The sequence below is a fragment of the Chiloscyllium plagiosum genome, unplaced genomic scaffold (assembly GCF_037043375.1).
Source record: "Chiloscyllium plagiosum isolate Xiang-an unplaced genomic scaffold, Cpla_swu_hap1 HiC_scaffold_12, whole genome shotgun sequence".
Lineage (NCBI taxonomy): Eukaryota > Metazoa > Chordata > Chondrichthyes > Orectolobiformes > Hemiscylliidae > Chiloscyllium > Chiloscyllium plagiosum.
The window spans coordinates 13,094,926-13,121,004 of NW_028270150.1; the positions used below are offsets into that span (position 1 = coordinate 13,094,926).

General features: G+C 45.5%; 1 long non-coding RNA gene across 9 annotated transcripts in view; it reads left to right on the forward strand.

Moving 5' to 3' along the window:
• LOC122555422 (uncharacterized) overlaps positions 1–26,079 on the forward strand; it is a 331,724-nt gene that overhangs the window by 21,740 nt on the left and 283,905 nt on the right. For 4 of the 9 annotated variants that reach the window (XR_015758781.1, XR_006313264.2, XR_006313266.2 and 1 more), the window contains exon 2: positions 13,247–13,362. The exons of 1 other annotated variant lie outside the window; for it this stretch is intronic. This is a non-coding gene — a long non-coding RNA (uncharacterized LOC122555422). Of the gene's footprint in view, positions 1–12,490; positions 12,594–13,246; positions 13,363–14,327; positions 14,461–15,532; positions 15,657–26,079 lie in introns of those variants that run through there. 4 more of the 9 variants (XR_015758777.1, XR_006313265.2, XR_015758778.1 and 1 more) reach the window with 3 other exon arrangements.

The following is a 26,079-nucleotide window of genomic DNA, read 5'->3' on the forward strand; positions in this document are numbered from 1 at the left end:
AGGTGTAGAGGGATTGGATATCCATGGTGAAGATGAGGCGTTGGGGGCCGGGGAAACTGAAGTCTTGGAGGAGGTGGAGGGCATGGGTGGTGTCTCGAACGTATGTGGGGAGTTCCTGGACTAGGGGGGATAGGACAGTGTCGAGGTAGGTAGAGATGAGTTCAGTGGGGCAGGAGCATGCTGAGACAATGGGTCGGCCAGGGTGGTCAGGCTTGTGGATCTTGGGAAGGAGGTAGAACCGGGCAGTGCGGGGTTCCCGGACTATGAAGTTGGAAGCTGTGGGTGGGAGATCTCTTGAGGTGATGAGGTTCTGTATGGTCTGGGAGATGATTGTTTGGTGATGGGTGTGGGGTCATGGTCAAGGGGGCAGTAGGAAGAGGTGTCCTCGAGTTGGCGTTTGGCTTCAGCGATGTAGAGGTCAGTGCGCCAGACTACCACTGTGCCCCCTTTGTCCGCTGGCTTGATGGTGAGGTCAGGATTGGAGCAGAGGGATTGGAGGGCTGCGCGTTGTGAGGGTGAGAGGTTGGAGTGGGGGAGGGGGTTAATGTCCCGGCGGCAGTTGGAAATGAAGAGGTCGAGGGCAGGTAATAGGCCAGCGCGGGGTGGTCCGCTGTATCTGCTCCCAGGAGGAGCGGTTCCACAATAGAACACACCAGATGGCCTCCTTCTTTAGAGACCGCAATTTCCCTTCCCACGTGGTTAAAGATGCCCTCCAACGCATCTCATCCACATCCCGCACCTCCGCCCTCAGACCCAACCCCTCCAACCGCAACAAGGACAGAACGCCCCTGGTGCTCACCTTCCACCCTACCAACCTTCGCATAAACCAAATCATCCGCCGACATTTCCGCCACCTCCAAACAGACCCCACCACCAGGGATATATTTCCCTCCCCACCCCTCTCCGCCTTCCGCAAAGACCGTTCCCTCCGTGATTACCTGGTCAGGTCCACGCCCCCCTACGACCCACCCTCCCATCCTGGCACTTTCCCCTGCCACCGCAGGAACTGTAAAACCTACGCCCACACCTCCTCCCTCACCTCTATCCAAGGCCCCAAAGGAGCTTTCCACATCCATCAAAGTTTTACCTGCACATCCACTAATATCATCTATTGTATCCGTTGCTCCTGATGCGGTCTCCTCTACATTGGGGAGACTGGGCGCCTCCTAGCAGAGCGCTTTAGGGAACATCTCCGAGACACCCGCATCAATCAACCAAATCGCCCAGTGGCTCAACATTTCAACTCCCCCTCCCACTCTGCCGAGGATATGGAGGTGCTGGGCCTCCTCCACCGCCGCTCCCTCACCACCAGACGCCTGGAGGAAGAACGCCTCATCTTCCGCCTCGGAACACTTCAACCCCAGGGCATCAATGTGGATTTCAACAGTTTCCTCATTTCCCCTTCCCCCACCTCATCCTAGCTTCTAACCTCCAGCAACTCGATCCCCTGACCTGTCCGGACTTGTCCGACCTGCCCAGCTCCTTTTCCACCTATCCACTCCACCCTCTCCTCCCTGACCTATCACCTTCATCTCCTTCCCCACTGACCTATTGCACTCTATGCCACTCTCTCCCCACCCCCACCCTCCTCTAGCTTATCTCTCCACGCTTCAGGCTCTCTGCCTTTATTCCTGATGAAGGGCTTTTGCCCGATACGTCGATTTTGCCTGTCCTCGGATGCTGCCTGAATTGCTGTGCTCTTCCAGCACCACTGATCCAGAATCTGGTTTCCAGCATCTGCAGTCATTGTTTTTACATCATTCCTGTATAGTTGAACCATCTCTCCCTTACACTTTAAGTACATCTTCAACGGCAGAGGAATTCAATAGCCTGCCATCAAATAGGTGACATAAGCTTTGAAACTCTCAATCACACTAGTGAACAGCACTATATATTCTCGCCACTGTATCCCCCCACCCTAAATTACTGCGTCCATTCACTATCAGTCCCAGTGAAAGACTCCCTTCACCATAGTACCACAGTCAGGTTACTCAATCAGCATGCACTCCTTGCAGTCATCCCCAGTTGTATCCTAAACTTCTTACCGATTATTCCAAGCCAAGCTGTGTCTCCCAAACCGCCTGACTCAGTGATACCTTGATGTCCCTGACTTTCAATCAACTTGAGCTTTCCACTGAGAGGTATTGTTGTCTCCCAGGTAACACTCCTCTCTGATGTCTGTAACATCACAACATTGACTACAGCTGAGCAAGGGTGGCATGGTGGCACAGTGGTTAGCACTGCAGCCTCACAGCATCAGGCTCCTAGGTTTGGTTCCAACCTCGGGCAACTGTCTGTGTGCAGTGTGCACTTTCTCCCCATGTCTGTGTAGGTTTCCTCCCACACTCCAAAGGTGTGTAGGTTGGGTAGATTGGCCATGCTAAATTGTCCATAGTGTTAGGTGCATTAGTCAGAGGGCGGTTTCTCTTCAGAGGGTCGGTGTAGACTTGTTGGGCTGAAGGGCCTGTTTCCTTACTGTAGGGAATCTGAGCTGCAGTTGATTTTTATTTATTCATGGGGTGTGGCTGGGCCAGCATTTATTGCCCAGATGGTAGTTTAAGAGGCAACCACCTTGCTGTGGGTCTGGAGTCATATAGGCCAGACCAGGTAAGGACAGCAGTGTAATTCCCTAAAGGACATTAGTGAACCAGATGGGCTTTTCTGACAATCAACAATGGATTAATGGTCATCGTTTGACTCTTAATTCTGGACATTTATTATGTTTGAATTCCACCATCTGCCATGGCAGGATTTGAACATGGGTTCTCAAAACCATTTAGGAGAAAGTGAGGACTACAGATGCTGGAGATCAGAGCTGAAAAAGTGTTGCTGGAAAAGCACAGCAGGTCAGGCAGCATCCAAGGAAACAGGAGAATCGACGTTTCAGGCATAAGCCCTTCTTCAGGAATGAGAAATCTTCCAAGGAACAGGAGAATCGACGTTTCGGGCATAAGCCCTTCTTCAGGAATGAGGAAGGTGTGTCCAGCAGGCTAAGATAAAAGGTAGGGAGGAGGGACTTGGGGGAGGGGCTTTGGAAATGCAATAGGTGGAAGGAGGTTAAGGTGAGGGTGATAGGCCGGAGTGGGGTGGGGGCGGAGAGGTCAGGAAGATGATTGCAGGTTAGGAAGGCGGTGCTGAGTTCGAGGGATTTGACTGAGACAGGGTGGGGGGAGGGGAAATGAGGAAACTGGAGAAATCTGAGTTCATCCCTTGTGGTTGGAGGGTTCCCAGGCAGAAGATGAGGCGCTCTTCCTCCAACTGTCGTGTTGCCATGGTCTGGCGATGGAGGAGTCCAAGGACCTGCATGTCCTTGGTGGAGTGGGAGGGGGAGTTAAAGTGTTGGGCTACGGGGTGGTTGGGTTGGTTGGTCCGGGTGTCCCAGAGGTGTTCTCTGAAACGTTCTGCAAGTAGGCGGCCTGTCTCCCCAATATAGAGAAGGCTACATCGGGTGCAGCGGATGCAATAGATGCTGTGTGTGGAGGTGCAGGTGAATTTGTGGGGATATGGAAGTGTCCCTTGGGGCCTTGGAGGGAAGTGAGGGCGCAAGTTTTGCATTTCTTGCGGTTGCAGGGGAAGGTGCCGGGAGTGGAGGTTGGGTTGGTGGGGGGTGTGGACCTGACGAGGGAGTCACGGAGGGAGTGGTCTTTTCGGAATGCTGATAGAGGAAGGGAGGGAAATATATCACTGGTGGTGGGGTCCGTTTGGAGGTGGCGGAAATGACGGCGGATGATACGTTGTACATGGAGGTTGGTGGGGTGGTAGGTGAGGACCAGTGGGGTTCTGTCCTGGTGGCGGTTGGAGGGGCGGGGCTCAAGGGCGGAGGAGCGGGAAGTGGAAGAGATGCGGTGGAGGGCATCGTCGACTACGTCTGGCGGGAAATTGCAGTCCTTGAAGAAGGAGGCCATCTGGGTTGTACGGTTTTGGAAGTGGTCCTCCTGGGAGCAGATGCGGCGGAGACGAAGGAATTGGGAATATGGGATGATGTTTTTACAGGGGGCAGGGTGGGAGGAGGTGTAGTCTAGGTAGCTGTGGGAGTCGGTTGGTTTATAGCAAATGTCCGTGTCGATTCGGTCACCCGAGATAGAAATGGAAAGGTCTAGGAAGGGGAGGGAGGAGTCTGAGATGGTCCAGGTGAATTTGAGGTCGGGGTGGAAGATGTTGGTAAAGCGGATGAACTGTTCAACCTCCTCGTGGGAGGAGGTGCTACCACGTGCTCCCTCGTGCTCCCACATTTTCAGTCTCAAAACCATTACCTGGGTCTCTGGATTAACAGTCCATTGATTAGGCCACCATCTCCCCATGAGATTCAAACTGCAAGTATGTATAGTAGGTATGTTTGCCTGGGACTGCAATGCTTTCTACAATCTCTTCCATATTTTGTATTGTACATCACCTGCACTGTCATATTGGAACCCTGGGAAGCACTGAGGATCAGAGGAACCTTTTTGTGCATGTCCACTAGTCCCTTAAGGTAGCAGAACAAGTAAGTAAAGTAGATAAGAAAACAGATGGAATACTTGCCTCTATGTGCCAAGGCATAGAGTTTAAGAGCAGGGAGGTTATGCTAGAACTGTATAGAGCATTGGTTAGGCCACAGCTAGGATACTGTTTGCAGTTCTGGAATCCACATTATAAGAGGGATGTGATTGCACTGGAGAAGATGCAGAAGAGATTTACCAGGATGGTGCCCTGGTCTGGAGAGTTTCAGTGATGAAGAGATTGGACAGACTGGGGCTGTTTTCCTTTAGAGCAGAGGAAATTGAGAGAGATAAGGTTGAGATATATAAAATTACGAGGGTCATTGATAGGGTAGACACAAAGGAACATTTCATTTTGGTGGAGAGATCAATGATCTGGTGGATAGATTTAAGATAAGGTGCAGTAGGTTTAGAGGAGAGGAGTGTGAATCTGGAACTCGCTGCCTCACAAATGGTAGGAGAAGAAACATTTTAAGAGGAGTACTTGTGATGCCAAGATATACAAACGCTGGAAAGTAGGATAGAATAGTTAAGTAGTTGTTTTTGACCAATTTGACCTCGATGGACCGAAGAGCCTTTTTCTGTGCTGTGGACTTCTATGACTCTAGCCATATTTATATATTTGGCCATTGCATAAAATAGTAACTGGTTAGCTAAAGCAACAGAAAGCTACAGTCTTGTAGCTTGCATAGAAGAGAAGAACAATTATCAATGACTCGTGGTAATTCAGAAACAAAAATAAACAGCTCCCGCTCCTTCAGCACCAAATTCTCACTTGCACCAAATTCCCAATTCAGGACTTGGTTCACAAAGCATCTTGTTGCCAGACCAATTTGTGTGGTAGCAAATTCTGTTGAAATTTACGATTCACACCCAAGCAGCAACTGCTATCTCAGCTTCCTGCCACAGTGATTGAAGTTCATTTAGACAACCAATTTTAGTTAATTGACAGTTAACCACTACCACAAGACAATTTCTGGCAATGAGGTATCTTAATGGACTTTCAGTTTCTTCTGCGGTTTTAGAGATCGAAGCCTAATTGTTAACCTAAATTGCAGCTTTAGAAATACTTAGCAGAGAGATCCCACATTCAACAACTTTTGCAGCTTTCTTCTCTGATCAGTCCATGCCCACTCCAATTACTGACTGATCATACTGAAGTAGTTTTTCCTTCAAACCAAAGTTTCAGTATCTTGTTGTGTCTTTCTCCCTTTTAACCAATTATAATGAACTTGATTCTATTGTGATTGCTATGGGATAAATGCTCATGCATCATTCAGCTGTTCACTAAAATGGGCTAATTTCTTATTGAGGAGACAGTGTGGTCTGCATGTGCTGGAGATCAGAGTTGAGAATGTGTTGCTGGAAAAGCACAGCAGGTCAGGCAGCATGCGAGGAGTGGGAAAATTGATGTTTCAGGCCGGAGCCCTTCATCAGGAATGATCAGGAACTCTATGCCTTGGCTCATTCCTGATGAAGGGCTCCGGCCAGAAACGTTGATTTTCCTGCACCTCAGATGCTGCCTGACCTGCTGTGCTTTTCCAGCAACACACTCTCAACACTAATTTCTTATTGAATCCAGTAAGTGGAGAGGCTCTTGCGTGCATGATAGTGTCCTTACCACTGAGCTCGGAGGTCTGGTCTCAACTCCCATTTTCCATTGTCATAGAGTCATGTGTCATAGCCTGTCGAAATAGGTTGATTTAAAAACGTCTCGTTAAAAATCGATTGCTTTCTCAGAAAATAGTTCCAATTGGACTTCTGAAGAAGGGTCACTGGATTTGAAATGTTAATTCTGCTTTCTTTCCACAGATGCTGCCAGACCTGCTGAGTTTCTTCAGCAATTTCTGTTTCTGTTTTCCAGAGTCTGCAGTTTCCTTTTTAGCTTTTTTTTTTCCCAACAGGGTTTGTTATTTAACGTAAGAACTAGAAGCAGGAGCAAGTCATCTGGCCTGTCAAGCCTGTCCTGCCATTCAATAAGATCATAGCTGATCTTTTTGTGGACTCAGTTCCACTTATCTGCCGCTTGCCAAAGCCATTAATTCCTTTACTGCTTCAAAACCTATCTATCTTTGCCTTAAAAACCTGGGACATGTTGCAGAAAATTCATCCATGCCTGTGATGAGGAGAAATTTCTTCACTCAAATGGTTACATATCCTTGAATTCTTGACCTTTAAAGCGTTGTGGGGGCTCTCTCAACTAATATGATTGAAACTGGGAAATAGTTTGCCTTGGTCTTTCAGGGATTTGAAAGAAATGGCAGTGGGAAACAAAAGTTTATTGGAGCAGTTCAGAGAAGATTCACTCAGACAATCCCCAGTATGAAGGGATTATCGTAAGAGCAAAGGTTTTGTGTTGTTGTGTCACTATAGTCTTACCAGAACATAGTGGCTGCTCTCTCAGACAGAGAAATGACTGGTGGTGATGTAACATGAGGGAAGAGATTGTGAAAGCGAGCCCTTCATGGTAACCTCAACCTAGTGATGGGAATTGAACCCACACTGTTGGTATCACACTGCTCTGTCAACCAATGATCCAGCCAACTGAGCTAAACCAATTCCCCAAGCAAAGTTAACAGGTTGGGATTCTACTCTTTGGAATTTGGAAGGATATGATCTCATTGAAAGGTACAGGATTTATAAAGGGTTTGACAGGGTCAGTGTTGAGAGGATGTTTCCCCTCATGGGAGAGAGTCTAGGGCCAGAAGGCATAGTCTCAGAATAAACGGGCACCAATTTAAGAGTGAGAGGAAGAGGAAGTTTGTGAGAAGATTTGTAGCTCGGGTGCTCTTTGTTGTCGTTCTGTGGCACTCATCCACAGATTCAATAAGCACATCGACCTGGACCCAATATACCGACCACTGCAGTGGACAGCTGGAACTGACAACTGGAAGCGGCAGATTCAAACCACTACAAATGCCAGAGGAAAGATCACAGAAGCGCTTCACAGGAGGCTCCCAAGCACTGAGGATGTCACCGAGACAGGGGACAAAACGTCTGCAACACAAATTCCCAGCTCGGCGAACAGAACCACAACAGGAAGAGGAATTTCTCCTCCAAGAGGATTGTGAGACTTTGGAATTCCTTGCCACAGAGAGCTGTGGAGGCAGAGTCCTTGTGGAAATTTAAAGTTGAGATGAGGGTTATGGGGATCAGGTAGGAAAGTGGACCCAAGGAACGTCAGCTCCACCATGATCCAGTAGAAGAGTGGAGCAGACTCAATGGACTGAATGACCTACTCATGTTCCTCCTTCTTATGGGTGGGAAAGTGGAATAGAGGCACAAGGTCAGCTGCAAATTGTATTGATCAGCGGAACAGGCTTGATCGGCCGAATGGTCAACTCCTGTTCTTAATTTTCCTTTGTACTGAACTAGCCCAGATACATTTTGAAGATTCAGTACCTTTCTGGAGATTTTCTATCCTCCTCATCCAATTCAATTTGAAATATAAAATGGCCCACTAATCCCACAATGTTTTTATTACCTCTTGCTCATTTGTGCATTTATACAATTTAACACTTCATAAATGCCAAAATACACACATTCTTACTACATCTAAAATTCTTTTAATTCTACCAATTAAGTCTCCACTACTTTCTCACTTGTATTCTTTTTGATCATTTGAAGTGATTTTCATCCTTAACCAGAGTCACAATTTCAAAACCTTGCAGATGAATTTGTGATCCCACGAGAACAGATGCAGAGGAGATTCACCAGGATATTGCATGACATGGAGCATTTTGTCTCTGAAGAGAGGTTGGATACGCTCAGATTGTTCTTTTCTCAGCACAGAGAAAGTTGAGGGGGGGACCTGACAGAGATGTATAGGATTATGATGGGCATGGGCAGGTTGAATAGAAAGCCCTGTATGGAAGGGTCAGCAACAAGGGACAAACTTTTAAAGTAAAGGCAGGAGGTTTTGAGGGAATTTGAAGAACTTGTTCACCCAGAAGGTGATGGGGGTACGGAATGCACTGTCTGGGAGGGTGGTTGTGGCAAGAAACCTCACAACCTTTAAAAAATTACTTGCATGAGCACTTGGAATGCCATAACATTCAAGACCAGTGTAGGAGCTAGTATATTTTTGGCAGTACAGGTTTGATAGGCTGAAGAGTTTTCCCATGATCTTATGATTCTGTGACACAAAGACAACTATCTGGAGGAAAAGTGAAAGACTTCAAGAGGACAAAGATAGGCTGATAGAAAGGGCAACTGTGGTGATGAAATATAATACAAATAAAAGGGAAGGGATACGTATAAGAAGGGAAAATGGAGGGGCTGAAGCACAAGAGAGTTGAATATTTCTGAAGAGTCATATCAGACTCAAAATATTAATTGTTTCTCTCTCCTTAGAGGTTACCAGACCTGCTGAGATTCTCCATTAAATCCTGCTCGTTTTTTAGTTCCGGTATCTTCAGTACTTTATTTTTGTACAAGTATAATTTCAAATAGAGTGAAGGAGCAGAGAGGCCTCGAGATACAAGTCAAGAAAGGTGGCAGAGCTGAAAATATGTTGCTGGAAAAGCGCAGCAGGTCAGGCAGCATCCAAGGAGCAGGAGAATCGACATTTCGGGCATGAGCCCTTCTTCAGGAATGAGAAAAGTGTGTCCAGCAGGCTAAGATAAAAGGTAGGGAGGAGGGACTTGGGGGAGGGACATTGGAAATGCGATAGGTGGAAGGAGGTTAAGGTGAGGGTGATGGGCCGGAGTGGGGGTGGGGGCGGAGAGGTTAGGAAGAAGATTGCAGGTTAGGAAAGTTCGATGGTTGGGACTGAGTTAAACTGGGGGGAGGGGAAATGAGGAAACTGGAGAAATCTGAGTTCATCCCTTGTGGTTGGAGGGTTCCTAGGTGGAAGATGAGGCGCTCTTCCTCCAGCCGTTGTGTTGCTATGGTCTGGCGATGGAGGAGTCCAAGGACCTGCATATCCTTGGTGGAGTGGGAGGGGGAGTTGAAGTGTTGAGCTACAGGGTGGTTGGGATGGTTGGTCCAGGTGTCCCAGAGGTGTTCTCTGAAACGTTCCGCAAGTAGGCGGCCTGTCTCCCCAATGTATAGGCCACATCGGGTGCAGCGGATGCAGTAAATGATGTGTGTGGAGGTGCAGGTGAATTTGTGGCAGATATGGAAGGATCCCTTGGGGTCTTGGAGGGAAGTAAGGAGGGAGGTGTGGGCGCAAGTTTTGCATTTTTTGCGGTTGCAGGGGAAGGTGCCGGGAGTGGAGGTTGGGTTGGTGGGGGGTGTGGACCTGACGAGGGAGTCACGGAGGGAGTGGTCTTTTCGGAACACTGATAAGGGAGGGGAGGGAAATATATCCCTGGTGGTGGGGTCCGTTTGGAGGTGGCGGAAATGACGACAGATGATATGATGTATATGGAGGTTGGTGGGGTGGTAGGCGAGGACCAGTGGGGTTCTGTCCTGGTGGCGATTGGAGGGGTGGGGCTCAAGGGCGGAGGAGCAGGAAATGGAGGAGATGCGGTGGAGAGCATCGTTGATCACGTCTGGGGTGAAATTGCGGTCTTTGAAGAAGGAAGCAATCTGGGTTGTACGGTATTTAGAGAAGATTGAGAGCAATTTGAATGAGCTGCTCAAAATCAAGAGGGCCCTGGACAGAGTAGATAGAGAGGGGCTGCTGCTATTGGAAGAGCTTTGACAAATGGGATTGAGAGGTCCAGGTGATTGTCTCCTTATCGAAGATCAATAGTAGCAGTGACATCGTGACAGCTAATTCCACATGGAGCAGTGTGTCACATGAGAGACCTTACTACCTGTGTGCATCTCCTAGTGTGTGTATGTGTGTCTAGTTTGTCTGTGTTTACGAATTGTAATTCTGTGAATGTGCGTTTGTACCCAGTCTGACTTACATCATCGATTGTCAGGATAAACCTGATTCACCAATCTTCTTTAGGAAAGGAAATCTGCCATCCATACTTGATCTGGAGTCCAGACTCACAGCAATGTGGTTGATTCTCAACCGCCCTCTGGGCAATTAGGGATGGGCAATAAATGCTGTCTAGCCAGAGATGCCCTCAACTCCTGAAGAAATGAATAAAAAGGATAAATATTGACTAGGATTTGCAACATGTCCTGTTCCTTTTAAAATAGTGCCATGGAATCATTTATATCTACCTGCATGACAGATGGAGCCTGGGTTTAATAGGGGTGGCTCAGTGGTTAGCACTGCTGCCTCACAGTGCTAGGGACCCAGGTTCGATTCCCACCTCGGGCAACCATCTGTGTGGAGTTTGCACATTCTCCCCTTGTGTGCATGGGTTTCCTCTGGGTGCTTTGGCTTCCTCCCACAGTCCAAAGATGTGCAGGTCAGGTAAATTGGCCCATGCTAAATTGCCCATAGTGTTAGGTGCATTAGTCAGAGGGTAAATGTAGGGCATGGAGATGGGTGAGTTACTCTTCGGAGGGTTGGTGTGGACTTGTTGGGGCAAATGGCCTGTTTCCATACTGTAGGGAATCTAATCTAATAACATCCAAATATGATACTTCCAACAGGTTGGCAGCAATGAGGTAGCTAATTACTGCTCTCTCCCATGAATCAAGAGGCTACAGGTATCAATCACACCAGGGACTTCAACAGACAGTGCAGGATGACATTTCAGTGCTGCATTGTCAGGGATGCTTTTGTGCAGGGTTCAGGTCAGAGCGAGGAGATATGAAAGCAAGATCTCATCTGCCTTCTGAGGTGGGCATAAGAAATCTTTTGCTCTGTTTGAAAATGACAAAGGAATCTGCATAATTTCTGGACCAACATATATTTCTCAATCAACATAATAAAAACAGATTGATAAAAATATTTGGTCATTATCCCATTGCCGTTTGTTGCAGCATGCTGTGCGCAAATCAACTGCTATGTTTCCGACATTTTGTCAGTAACTGACCTTCATCATTGGCTGTAATGTACTTTGGGAATGCTGAAGTTGTGATTGGTTCGGGAATCAAGGGTGGGGTGGGGTTGGAGGACAGGGTGTGAGGAATGCTGGACCAGCCGTGGTCCTATTTAATGATGAAGCAGGCTCGAGGGGCCGAATGGCCTATTCCTGTTCCGATTTCTGAAAGTCTTATGGTTATAATTGCTGCGAGATTCTTGAGACAGAAAAAAAAAGTCTATGACCAGCGAGATACTGTTAAAAGTAAAACCGAGTGCTATTATGCAGGAATTCTTTTGTATTGCTTCCCTTGACTGATGTATGTGGATCTGGTAACTTCAACTGGTCGAAATACACAGTGCAATTGTCAGTGCTCTACAATAGCCTATTTTGAAATCTTCAATTACATTTAATGTTCAATTGGATAAAACTCAAGTTGAGGCCTTGAGTTTTATCCAACAGGCTAGAGTACCATCCTCTGTGGTAAAGTGAGTTATCTGATGCAGGAGGAAGAGATCATAAGTCAGCCATCTTCTTGGGAATGTTCCAGAGCATTCTAGCCAGTTGCAATGGCTCATGATTTTCTCACTGCAACACTTCAAGATCTGAAGACATCTCCTCCTCTCTCTGGATTTTCACAGTGGGGAATTTGACCACCTGAGAGCCTGAGGCCTTGAAAGGGTTAATGTGTATTTGCTGAAAGTTGATGCAAAGCGGCTGGTTTTGAAGTGTTACTTCTTTTTAACCATTTGACTGGATCGTGATAGATGTTACATTTTCAGTTTGAACAAACTCGTCTGCAGCTGCAGCAATGAGAGGGTTAATCAGTTCCCATGAAAACTAGGGTGAATATTTATTTTTAAAAAGGGAAAGGCAACGACGATCAGGGAATGCAGCAAAAATCCACATTGGTGGAGGAGAGCTGTAACATCAAGAAGTGGCCTCTGACCCCAAAACCCCTCCCCTCTCCCGCTCGCCCCACCTCCCCAATCCTATCCGCGCACCCCCCCCCACCCCTCCGCCAACCCCCTCTTAACAATTACACCCTCTGCACAACCGTGTTGCTGTTGGCTGCGGAAAGGAGGACCCTTTCCCAAATCCCTGAGACAGGAGGCCTCCTTGTGAAACTATCGTCGGGTCTGGCTGAGGCGAATGGGTCTGCAGGTTTTTCTCTGGACATCGCAAAATGAGAATAAAGATATAAGTGGCATTTTCTTTTCAAAAGAAGAAAGGAAAACAGGTTAAAGTTGCATAACTTTGGAACGTTCCACTCCCTCCCTCCCTGCACACACATACACGGACACAGACACACTCTCTCTCTCTTTCTCTGACTTAAGGGTGACCTTATGTCACAAATAATGACTGCAGGTTAATTGATTCAGAAAGGCTTGTCTGGGTAGATCTCTCCCTGGGCCTCTCCAGCCAAGCGAAAACATTCCAATGTACTGTGCAAAAAAAAAACCCAGCCGAGCTTAGGCGGGAGAAAGGCAGGAAGTTCCATGAGTTTTGATTATGCATAGACTATTAGTTTTCCTGGTTTGAGTCCCATTCTCTGTTCCCCCACCTCCCCCCTCCCACCACCATTCCCCTCCTCCTCCTCCCTCCATCCCTCCCTCTCTCTTCCCACCTCCTTTCGTCTTCCAAGCCTAGTACCGATAGCTCCTTTAATTGAGACCAGCGCGCGCGCACACACACACACAAACCCACACATACACTCTGATTTCTCGTGTTGCTAAACGTTCAGAACTGAAGTGAACAGGCCATCCTCCTCTTTATAAATATATAAAAGACATCAACAAAAAAAAATCCCTTTTGCCTTTCGACAATTCCCTCAAAGCGTTTACTCTTTTAGGGTTGGATGCCTGAGGCTGAGGTGATTTTTTTTATTCACAGTGTAAGAATCGTACAGTGATAGGAATTCATGGAAAGGAGCCTCAATCCAGGAGGACAAAACAAAAAAAAAACTTTCAGCACTTCCTCTGACTTCCACACAGCAGTAACTGGAACTTGTGAGTAAGACAACAAAAAGAAATCTTTATTTTCTTCTCCAATGACGATTTGAACTATGCGTTCTGTTTTTTTTAAATCGAGAATTAGCATGCAGCAGATTTAAAAGTTATTTGGCTGTACTGTGTTTCCCTTTTGGTGCATCTCAGATAAGCCTTAAATCCCAGCAGAATATTTTATTCAGTTAAAGTCTCGTGTGCTTATTCGAAATACAAGTCGATGAATGATTCTCTGAACAGATTACAAGGTTCTCGTTTCTCCTTATTTTGCCAGCTCTCCGTCCACAAACACCGTCCTCACTTTCTTTCTGTTTAGCCGAGCACCCACCCCACCGACCCCATCCTTGCCCCATCATATAATTTATCCCCCTCTTTCTCTCACTCACTCACACACACACTCCCTCTCTCTCTCGTTTTCTCTCCGCCCACTACAGCTACAGGATCCGGTTAGTTTCTTTGGCAGATACTTTGCTCTCCATCTTGGCCCAGCTCCTTGCCTTCTGAGAGAAATGGCAGACCGGTTATGAACAGGCAGCTTTGTGTTTGAATTCCTGGCCATTTGTGGGTCAGCTCCCGCGGGGGTTGGGGTGGAGGGGGGGGGGCGGTGTTCCGTTCTGCTTTCTGAACTCATGTAGAATGTCCTTTGTGTCTGCTGAATTATGAGCTGCAAAGCTCCCATCTCATTTTCTCTTTTATATCTGTACACACAAAATGCTTTAAAAATGCAAAAGAGAAATCAAAGCCATTTCTTTTCAAGTTTTGAACGTGTTTTCAATTTGGTCACATTTTCATATGGTAATGAATTTAATTTGGTTGAAAGAGTATTACATGGGGTTAACTTGCTGAAATTTCAGCCAATCCCTCCCGTCGTGAATCGTGTATGGGTTGCGAGCATGTTGTGAGGGAATTTTTTTCTCTGTCTCGCTTTTCATTCCCAGTGCCCCCCCCCCTCCTCCCACCACTCTGCCCCCACACCCCACCACTCCCCCATCCCTCCGATCCCTCTGTGGCTGAGAACGGAGAAGCTGCTGATCGAGATTGTGTTCAGCTGTTCCAGACAAGCGACTATAACGCTCCTGAGGCACCAGTGGCCATTTTGAGGTCAGTGCTGGGAAACACAGACATCAGCGGGGTTAACCGAAAACAGCAAGGGAGGCTGGTTTTGGCCTCCCGCTCTGCAACTTTAGCAAAGCTGCCTTGCTCTTTATTTTTCCTTTCTGTTGTCCTTTTGTTTTTGTTCAGATCCCCACCCCGGCCCCCCCGCCTTCGCCACTCACTTTCGAATCAGTTTAGCTCATAGCACTTAAAACATGATTAATAATTTAACGGAAAGAAAAAGTGTGTGGTCAAGTTTGAAAGAGACGTTGGGGGGGGGGGGGGGGGGGCGGGGGGTGGTTGCAGAGAAAAATATCTGCTGTGGCTTATAAAGAAATCAGTGACCTGTACTCTTCCCTCCCTCTCTCTCTCTCTCACACACACTCACTCACTCTCCCCTCTCTCTCCCCACTCTCTCTCACCTCCCCCCCCACTCTCTCACTCACTCTCTCTCCCCCATTCTCTCTCTCACTCACTCTCTCTCCTGCCCACTCTCTCTCAGTCACTCTTTCTCTCACTCTCTCTCCCCTCCACTCTCTCTCTTCCACCCACTTTCTCCCCCTCCGCTCTGTCTTCCACTCTCTCTCCCCTCCACTCTCTCTCTTCTATCCACTCTCCCCCGACACTCTCTCTCTCCCCCCCGACTCTCTCTCCCCCCCGACTCTCTCTCTCTCCCCCCCGACTCTCTCTCCCCCCCGACTCTCTCTCCCCCCCGACTCTCTCTATCTCCCCCCCGACTCTCTCTATCTCCCCCCCACTCTCTCCCCCGACTCTCTCTCTCCCCCCACTCTCTCCCCCGACTCTCTCTCTCTCCCCCCCACTCTCTCCCCCGACTCTCCCTCTCTCCCCCCCCACTCTCTCTCTCCCCCCCACTCTCTCTCTCTCTCCCCACTCCCTCTCTCTCCCCACTTTCTCTCCCCCTATTCTCTATTCTCCACACTCTGCCCCCCCACTCTCTCTCCCTGCCACTCTCTCTCTCTCCCCCCAACTCTCTCTCCCCCCACTCTCTTAACCCCTACTTCCTCTCCCCCACTCTCTTTTCTCCCCATTCTGCCCCCCGCCACTCTCTCTCCCCCCGCCACTCTCTCTCTGTCTTTCACCCCCACACCTTTAAGCCACATCTTAAAGTTCTCCAGTCCAAGTTTTCGGCCAATTGACCCAGAGGTTGTTCAGTGCTACATTATGAAAGGCATTCTATCAATGTAAGTTATTGCTTTTTTTGTTTTGAATGGATCAGCTCTGCTCAGAGGCCTTCCAGAATATTCTATAACGAGCTATCAGTGACTCCACCTATGTCAGCATGGTTCCAAACCCCATGACTCCATTGCATATTAATCTTAACAGTTAGTCATGGAGTGTTTGAGAAAATGTTTTCTGTGATACAAAGTTACTAAGACACTGGTCTCTCACATTGGAAGAATATTACTGTTACTGTTACCAGACATACACTGAAAGGACCATTTCAAAAGGTTGCATATGATTACTTTGGGAAATATAAGTGAGGTTGTCATAATTTTCAATGTTATGAATAGAACTGAACAAAATTGATCCTTTTTAACTTATTTTGTGCAGCTATATAAGACAACAGTAAAGTCGCATTTTAGGCGCGTACATTTGTGGTTGTTCTGATAAGGGAAGGATGTTATTAAACTGGAAAAAGGCACAAAGTAGATATAAAAGGATGCTACCTAGGTGGGAAGGTTTGAATTATAAGGAGAGACTGGAAAGGCTGGGACATTTTTCTCTGGAGTGTTCGAGGCTGAGGGGTGACCTTATACAGGCTTATAAAAGCATGAGGGGCATAGATAAGATGAACAGCCAAAGTCTTTTCCCCAGGATAGAGGAGCCTAAAACTAGGGGCAGAGGTTGAAGTTGAGATGGGAAAAGGGACCTGAGGAGCAACTTTTTCACACAAAAGGTGTTGTCTATATTGGAAGAGCTGCCAGAAGAGGTGGTGGGGATGAATACAATTACAAGATTTAACAGGTACTAGGGTAGAAAATGTTTAGAGGGGTATGGGCCAAATACAGACAAATGGAACTAGTTCAGTTTAGGAAGCCTGATCAATTTGGATGAGTTGGGCCGAAGGACCCGTTTCCGTGCTGTATGAATCTATCACTCCATGACGATAAGTAGGATGTCAGAATTCAAAGCCAGACATCGTGAAATTGTGAAATTAGATTAGATTACTTACAGTGTGGAAACAGGCCCTTCAGCCCAACAAGTCCACACCGCCCCCCCGAAGCGCAATCCACCCATATCCCTACATTTACCCCTTACCTAACACTACGGACAATTTAGCAATTCACCTGACCTGCACATCTTTGGACTGTGGGAGGAAACCGGAGCACCCGGAGGAAACCCACGCAGACACGGGGAGAACGTGCAAACTCCACACAGTCAGTCGCCTGAGGCGGGAATTGAACCCGGGTCTCTGGCGCTGTGAGGCAGCAGTGCTAACCACTGTGCCACCGTGCCGCCCACGAAATAGGTTCCCATGAAGGACACTGGTGTATAAGTGAGTGTCAGTGAACAGGTTAATGTATTTACAGAGAGTTTGGAGACTAAGGAACATGGTGGGGAGATGGAACTGAGGGAGACCTAGGAGAGGTAATTCTAAAGAATAGGCTGAGCAGTGAGTTGGTGGGGTTGAGGAATTCAACGAGAAGGTATTTAGTTGGATCATTAGGAACTCACTAATTGAGAAGAGATTAGTTTATTAGGTGTAATTACTTTTTAATGTTCTCAGAAGTCTTTGCATTCAATCATGAAGCCTTGTAAACAAATGCTTGCGAAGTGCGCTATCAAGGTGACAAGTAACAACCTACTGTGCAAAAACAACAGCTTATATTTATATAATGCTTTTAATATGGTGGCAAATGCAACCCCACTTTTTAAAAAAAGGAGGGAGAAAAAAATTAAGTATTAAGGGATCCATAGTCTAAAATCAATAATGGGGAATCTGTTAAAGTTTGTTATAAAAGATGTGGCAACAGAATTCTTGGAAAGCATTAAAAGGATTGAATAAAGTCAACATGGATTTATGCAAGTTTAACTAATCCACTGGAGATGTTTGAGTATGTAACTAGAATAGATAAAGGAGAACTTATGGATGTGAAGTATTTAGATTTCAGGAAAGTTTTTAATAAAATCCAACTTAACAGGTTTGAGGATAAAATTAAAAGCACATGGGATTGGGGGTAATATAAAGGCATTGGTTGAGAATTGGCTGACAGATTGGAAACAAAGAGTGAGATTGAGTCTTTTCTCAAGTGGCAGGCAGTGACTGGTCAGGTACCACAAAGATCAGTCCTCAAGTCTCAGACATTAGTGATGTGTACAAGGGACTTGGATGAGAGAACCAAATATAATATTAACAGGTTTGCTGATGACACAAAACTGGGTGGGGTTGTGAGTTATGAAGAGGACACAAGGGGACTCCAATGTGATTTAGGCAAATTGAGTGAGTGATGACGGGCTTATGCCCAAAACATTGATTCTCTTGCTCCTCGGATGCTGCCTGACCTCGGATGCTTCCAGTGCCACACTTTTCAATTCTGACTCTCCAGCATCTGCGGACCTCGCTTTCTCCAAATTGAGTGAGTGGCAAATAAATTGCAGATGCAGCATAATGTGGGTAAATGTGAATTTATGCATTTCAGTTTCCAAAATGGAAAGGAAGAGTATTATTTAAGTGGTGGTATATTGGGAAGTGTTGACATATAAAGGGATGTGGGTGTCTTTGTACACCAGATAATGAAAGTAGATAGACAGGTGCAGTAAGCATGGCATAGTGGTTAACACTGCTGCCTCCCAGTGCCAGGGACCTGGGTTTGATTCCAGCCTTGGGCAACCCTCTGTGTGGAGTTTGCACGTTTTCCCCATGTCTGTGTGGGTTCCCTCTGAGTGTTCCAGTTCCCTTCCACAGTTCAAAGATGTGTAGGTTAGGTGGATTGGCTGCACTAATTTGCCCATAGTGTGCAGGGATGTGCAGGCTATGTGGATTAGCCATAGGAAATACAGGGTTACAGAGACGGGGTGGGCCCAGCCGGGATGCTCTTCAGAGTGTCACTGTGGTCTTGATGGGCTGAATGGCCTCTATACAGTAGAGATTCTACAATTCTAAGCAATTAAGAAGGCAAATGATATACTGGCCTTCATTGCAAGGGAATTTGCGTTCAGAGTAGAGATGTTTTAATGCATTTATACAGTGCATGGTGAGACACTACCTGAAACATTACACGCAGTTTCTGTTTCTTTAGCTAAGAGAAAATATACTTTCCCTCGAGGGAGTGCAGTGGGGATTGACAAGGCTAAGACCAAGGATGGCAGGACTGTTGTATGAGTGAAGATCAGTTTAATTGGGGCTGTATTCACTAGAGTTGAGAAGGATGAGAGGGGATCTGATTGAAATGTATAAAATTCTACTAAGACTAGACAAACTAAATACAGGGAGGATGTTTTTCCCTGGCTGGGAACTGTAGAACTAGAGGTCACTGTCTCAGGATAATGGGATAGGCCATTTAATGAGACGAAGAAACGTTTCTTTACTCAGAGGGGCATCAATTTGGGGAATTCTCTGTCACAGAATTCTAGCAAGACTGGGTTGCTGAGTATATTCAAGAAAGAGATGGATAGAGTTTTAGGGATTAAAGACATTGTGAGATATGGAGAGAAAGCAGGACCACGATGTGGAGATCGAGGACCAGCCATGATCATAGCGAACAGTGGAGCAGTCGTGAAGGGCTGAGTGGCCTCCTCCTCCTCCTAGTTTCGGTGTTTCTAAAATATTCCAACATGATTTGTGGGCGGCATGGTGAATTGGCCATGCTAAATTGCCCATAGTGTTGAAGAAGGGGTAAATGTAGGGGAGTGGGTCTGGGTGGGTTGCTTTTCGGCAGGTTGGTGTGGACTTGTTGAGCCGAAGGGCCTGTTTCCACACTGTAAGTAATCTAATGATTCACAGGAGCTGCACTAAACAATATATAACACCAAACCACGTAAGAGATAATAGGTCAGATGATCAAATTATGTATTGAGGAGGGTCTTTAAAGGTGAAAGAGAGCTGAGAGCTTTAGGGATGGGTTTGCAGAGCTTGGAGCCTCAGCAGCTAAAGGTACAACCATTAATAGTAGGGTGATCAAAATCAAGGAAATACAAGAAACCAGAATTAGAGGCGGTCAGATATCTTAAAGAGTCGTTGGACATTACAAAGTCTCAAAGGCTGTAGTGGAAGTGAAAATAAGAACAAGGCTTTTAAAAATGTTTTCTGGATAGCATTCAATCTGGGTCAGCATGCATAGGGATGATGGGTGAATATCACTTGATATAAGCTAAGATACCATCAGTAGGGTTTGGATTACTGGAACTTTGAGTGTAGAATGTAGGAGAAGAGCTAGGAATGTTATATTTATTGAGTTTGGGGAATGTTACTACTGAACAAGTCAGATCCCAAAATAAAATCTGGCCTGATGGATCCATATTTTAAATTTTTGTTCCAATTACTGAGGTGGTCTTTCACTGAAACAAAAGCGAGCAAAGGCTGCAGAATTTGGTTTTAACAAGAAAACAGAAGTTTATTCGGAAAAGAACAATGAACTAAAACAAACCTACTATCTACATAGAATCTAAATGATTTCAAATGCCTGGCAAAACAAAATTCCATTTATTCCCCAGCAGCATCAATTTAAAATCCAGGGAAATTCATTTCTCAATCAAATAGGAAAATGAGTAGACTATTCAGCCCTTTGGTCTGCTTTGCCATTCAATAAGATCATGCTGATCTGTTGCCTAACTCTACAAGCCTGCCTTGGGTGCATACTCCCCGATACCTTTGCTTAATAAAAATTTGTCTATCCGATTTAAAGTTAACAATTGAATTAACATCGACCGCTATTTGAGGACGAGAGTTCCAAACCCTCAGTACTTTAGGAATGTAGAAGTTCTTTTTAACATCTCTCCTGAATGACTTGGCCCTAATTCTTCGACGATGATCTCTGGTTCTAGAATCTTCAACCAGTGGTAATACCTATTCTGTCTTTTCCTGTTTAGATGGGTCGTTTTATACGTTTTGTTAATGCAAATTCACTGTAATGCGATTGATGAATTGGGGACACTGTGTGTCTAAAGCATGAACATTTAAAGCATGTATTGGTTATAATGCAATTCCAGCCCCATTAGTTTAAATTATGCTGCTATTATGCGATTTTCTTATAACACAGGATTGCATGAGAATGGAACTACCACATTATAGCAGAACTGACTGTATTTTGAAAACCTTGATTAGACCACCCCTTAATCTTTCGGGCTTATGCCCGAAACGTCGATTCTCCTGTTCCCTGGATGCTGCCTGACCTGCTGCGCTTTTCCAGCAACACATTTTCAGCTCTGATCTCCAGCATCTGCAGACCTCACTTTCTCCACCCCTTAATCTTCTAAATTCTGGAGAATAAAACCTGAATTATCCTATCTGTCCTTATAACTTAACCCCTGAAGTCCAGGTATTATCATTGTAAACCTATGTTAACTCCCTGCAGGGCCATAAACATCCTTCCTAAGGTGTGGTACACAGATCTGCTCACAATACTCTGAGTAGGGGTTAACTAGGGCTTTGGAAAACTGTAGCATCATGACTGCATTCCTATGCTCCAACCCTTTATGTATGAACTTGGCAGCTTCTCTTTGGTCCTAGCCCGAGGAGATACAAAACCCTTTCTTTGTGCCTCACAACTGAGATCTTAGGCTTCCTCAGCTTGGTATAACCAATTATAAATGTTTAACCAACCGCTTTTGGTCTGGAAGTTTTCACAACTCAAACTCTTACATTGAGAGAACGTAGTTCCTCAACTGCTCTAAACGAACTGGTTATTTCAGGGAGAAACAATTCTTTCATTAAACTGAATTCAAAAGCTTTTTAACTAAATTTAAGAAAAAAAACTTGCCAGCCTTATTTTCTGTGAAGAAGATGTATCAATTCCATTTCTTTTCCTGTCATGAAACGTCACAATATATACAAACTTCCATTCACCCTCTAGGAGGCCTTTAATCATCTGCTTTCTGCCACAGATTGATTTAAAAACATAATTCTGTCATGTCTGACCTAGTTAATTATTTAACCAAATCCACGTGTCACTTAAAAAAAGGTAAAATCTTTTTTTTAAATTAATAAACACACTACTTTCATCACACGGTATAAAAGGCATAAGTAAATATTTTACTAGCAGATGAGCTGAGGCAGGGATGCAATAGAGTGATTTTATAGAGGTGGAAATAGGTAGCCCTGGTGATGATATAAATAAGTAGTTGGAAGCACATCTTAAAATTAAGTGTCATACCAATGTGGTGAGGAATTGAAAAATGTGGCGCTGAAAAAGCGCAGCAGGTGAGGAGCAGGAGAGTCATTCTGGGCATAAGCTCTTCATCAGCAATGTGGATGAGGAAGGGGGCTGAGAGATAAATAGGGGTGTGTGGGTGGGGCTGGAGGAAGGGTAGCTGGGAAAAGCAATAGGTGGTTGCAGGTGGGAGGTGATTGTGATAGGTTGGTGGGGAGGTTAGAACGGAAAGGTGGGAAGAAAAATAGGGCAGACCAAGAGGGTGGTGCTGAGTTGGAGGGTTCACCTACCTTCCCCCAAGCCCTAGCCCCAGACCCCTATTTATCTCTCAGCCCCCTTTGGTGCCCTCCCCCTCCCACATTCCTGATGAAGGACTTATGCCTAATGACTTATGACTCTCCTGTTCCTCGGATGCTGCCTGACCTGCTGTGTTTTTCCAGCACCACATTTTTTGACTCTGACTCCCCAGCATCTGCAGTCCTCACTTTCTCTCAAGGTGGTGAAGAGATGAATTCAGTCTCAGATTATTGTCAGAGTGAGGATTGGGGTCAGTCGTTCAGGAACAGAGTTTGAATTAGGATATGAAAGCAATGGCATCAATTTTCCCAATACTTAACTGGAGGAAATTTCAGTTCACCCAGTTCTAACATGAGGAAAAAAGCCGAAAGAATTGTGAATGCTGTAAACTGGGAACAAAAACAGAAATTGCTGGAAAAGCTCAGCAAGTCTAGCAGCATCTGTAGAGAGAAATCAGAGTTAACGTTTCAGGTCTGGTCACCCTTGCTCATAAAGTTCTGAGGAAGGGTCACCGGACATGTAACATGAACTCTGATTTCTTTCCACAGATGCTATCAGACCTGCTGAGCTTATCCAGCAATTTCTGTTTTTGTTGCTAATGTAGAATAAGCTGTCTGATAACTCAGCAACAGTGTAGAGACTGATGATACCCAGGCCACCACCACCTTTCTGTGTATGTGTGAAAAATAACACTCTGCTTTTGGATGACGTCGCAGAACATAGCTGTGCAATAAGAGGGAGTTCAGGCTAGTTCCGTTGGGATCCTAGAGCTGTTAGTACAGCAGCTGAAAGACAAGCTATTCTCAGGCTCTATACATATATATTTAATCAACCTGTTCAGAGATGTTATGAGAACCGTCTTGAACCCAGGCCACATGGCCCAGTGCTAGGGACACTACCACTGTGCCAAAAAGGCTCTGTTCCTTCAGCAGTACTTAAATAATTTGAATGGACACAGGTAAAAACACTTCCATCCACCAGAGAGCCAGTGGAAGAGGATGGTGTGGTCAGTTGTGTCAAAGGCTGTGGACTGGTCGAGAATTAGAATATTTTTTTTGTGAGGTGGTGGAGTTGTGATAATGTCACTGAACTAGCAACGTAGAGCCGCAGGCTAATGTACTGAATGTGGGTTCAAATTTCACTTTGGTGAATGATGAAATTGGAATTCAGTAAAATCTGAAATGAACGGCTAGCAAAATGGAAATCATTTAACCATTGCGGTTTGTCACCCCTTCCTGGTCTTGCCGAGATGTGACTCCAGACCCATAGGACTGTGGTTGATATGAACCTGCTCTCTGAGCCAATTAGAGATGGGCAATAAATGTTGGCCTAGTCAATGATGCCCACATGAAATTAATGATTGAAGAAAATGTTTACCTCTGTCACAGTCACATAATGGTGACTTCTGTGTCATTTGTGACTTTGATTTGTGATGGGGGTTGGAAACGCAATTGGAGAAATTCTAACACAGAATTACAGGAGTGGTGAGCACAGATAGTGGAAGTGGCAACAGACTCAGGATATTAGAGAGGCAAGGGAGGAAGAAGACAGGTGCTAATTTGTAAAAGGAGCAGGGAAAAGATATTGTCTTTTCAGCAGATGGGTTGATGCCAGATAAATTTAAAGAAAAATAGGAAAACATAGAATCATAGAGATGTACAACACAGAAACAGACCTTTCGGTCCAACTTGTCCATGCTGACCAGATAACCTAAATTAATCTAGTCCCACTTGCCAGCACTTGGCCCATATCCCTCTAAACCCTTCCCGTTCATGTACACATCCAGATGCCTTTTGAATATTGTTATTGCACCAGCCTCTACCATTTCCTCTGGCAGCCTACTTCATTTGCACCACTCTCTGCATGAAAAAGTTGCCCCTTAAGTCTCTTTTAAATCTTTCCCCTCTCACCCTAAACCTATGCCCTGGACTCCCCCATCCTAGGGAAAAGACCTTGCCTACTTACCCTATCCATACATCTGAAGTGAGAGCGCCATTTGGAATATAAACCAATATGAGGACCAGGAGGGGACATTGGATGGTCAGCTCTTTGGTGGAAGTAGGGCTGATGGAGCAGAACTGAAGGAGCAGGAAGTGGGTCTCATAGATAAGATGAGCTGGGAGAGAGAAGGGGAAGATGCAAGTCTGTGGCTGAAGCAGACCTTTAGAGAATGTTTAGCGCAGTGGTTGTGAGGAAAGTAGGATTGTCATTGAAGCAGCTGACCAAATAATCTTGATCTTAGTCAGAAGACATTCATCAGCTCATAGTATTTGTCTTTAGGAGTGAGAGTGCAGATGTTGGAGGAAGGACGATAAGCTTTTTTGCAGAAAAACAGAGATTCTGGAATATTAGTGAGAAGTTTTATCAGATAGAACAAGACCCAATTCTGTTTGAAGTTTCTTTAAAATCTCTTTCACAGAATGTGAGCCTCATTGGCTAGGTCTGTATTAATCGTAATCAGTAATTGCTCTTGAACTGCTACAATCCACTTGTTAGACAGGGTGTTCTGGGATTTTGACAGTGATGGAAAGGTAATATATTTCCAGGTCAGGATGAATTGGTGGGTGGAGGTGGTGGGCTTTCATGCACCTCTACCTCTTGTCTTTCGAGATGGAAAGGTCATGGATTTGGAAGGTGCTGTGTGAAGAGCCTTGGTGAATTTCTGCAGTGAATCTTGTAGATGGTGCATACTGCTGCCACTGAGCATTAATGGTGGAGGGAGTGGATGTTGAAGATGGTATGTGTGGTGTTTATCAAATGGGAAGCTTTGGAATGGTGTCAAGCTCCTCGCACGTCATTGGAGCTGCACCCATCCAGGCAAGTGATGTGAGTTTAGCCTGTTGATCTTTATATTCTTTAAATACAGCATCCCTGAGACTTAAGGAAGTGGAGATTCAGACCACACTGAGAGAATAGCCAGATTGGGAAAGTGAAATGGTGTTAGTAGGAACAGGGCATTGAACTTGGAGGTGGGGTTCTGGTTAAATAACCAGCAGCTGTCAAAATGTGTCAGTAAACTGAAAGATTAGGACTGCCGAGCTAGGATTTAAATGTACATTTGGAAATTCTTTTTCCTTAATCTTTCATAGGATGTAAGTGTAACCAGCATTTGTTGGCAATCTCTTATTGCCTTTGAATTTGAGTAACTTACTTGGCCATTTCTGAGGGAAATTTAACAGTCAATCACATTGACATTGCTATGGATCTGGACTCATGGGCCAGACTGCAAAGGGACAACAGATTTCATAGAACATAGAACAATACAGTGCAGAACAGGCCCTTTGACCCTCGATGTTGCGCCGACCTGTGAACTATTCTCAGCTCGTCCCCCTACACTATCCCTAAAGGCCATTTGTAAACCCGATACACTTTTGTGACTGCCGATGGCAGTTTCATGGTCAGATTATTGGGATTAGCTTTCAATTCAATATTTATTAATTGCATTTAAATTCCACAAGTCAAAAAAACTACAGGAAACTACAGAATAGAGGGATCTGGGAGTCCTCGCCCTAGGAATCACAAAAAGCTGGCATCCAAGTTCAGCAGCTAATAGGAAAGCCCAATGAAATGTTGGCCTTTATTTCAAAGGGAATAGAGGTTTTACTAAAGTTTTATAAGGCACTAGTCAGATCACAGCTGTGAGTAATAGAGGGTCCCTTGTCAAAGGAAAGATATACTGGCAATGGAAGGAGTCCACAGAAGGGTTCACTAGGTTGATCCTGGGTATGGAGGGACTGTCGTATGAGGAGACATTGAGTATATTGGGTCTGTACTCTTTGGAAAATAGAGGAATGAGAGAAGACTTATTGAGACACACAAGATTCTTAGGGACTCGACACAGATGCTGTTTCTCCTTGTGGGAGAGTCTAGGAGCAGAGACCATCATGTCAGAATAAGGATTCGCACATTTTAGACAGAGATGAGATGAAATACAGGGGAGCCATCTCTGTGAAAAGCATGATCCCGTCTAAAGAGAGGAGCTAAGTGTTTTTATTAA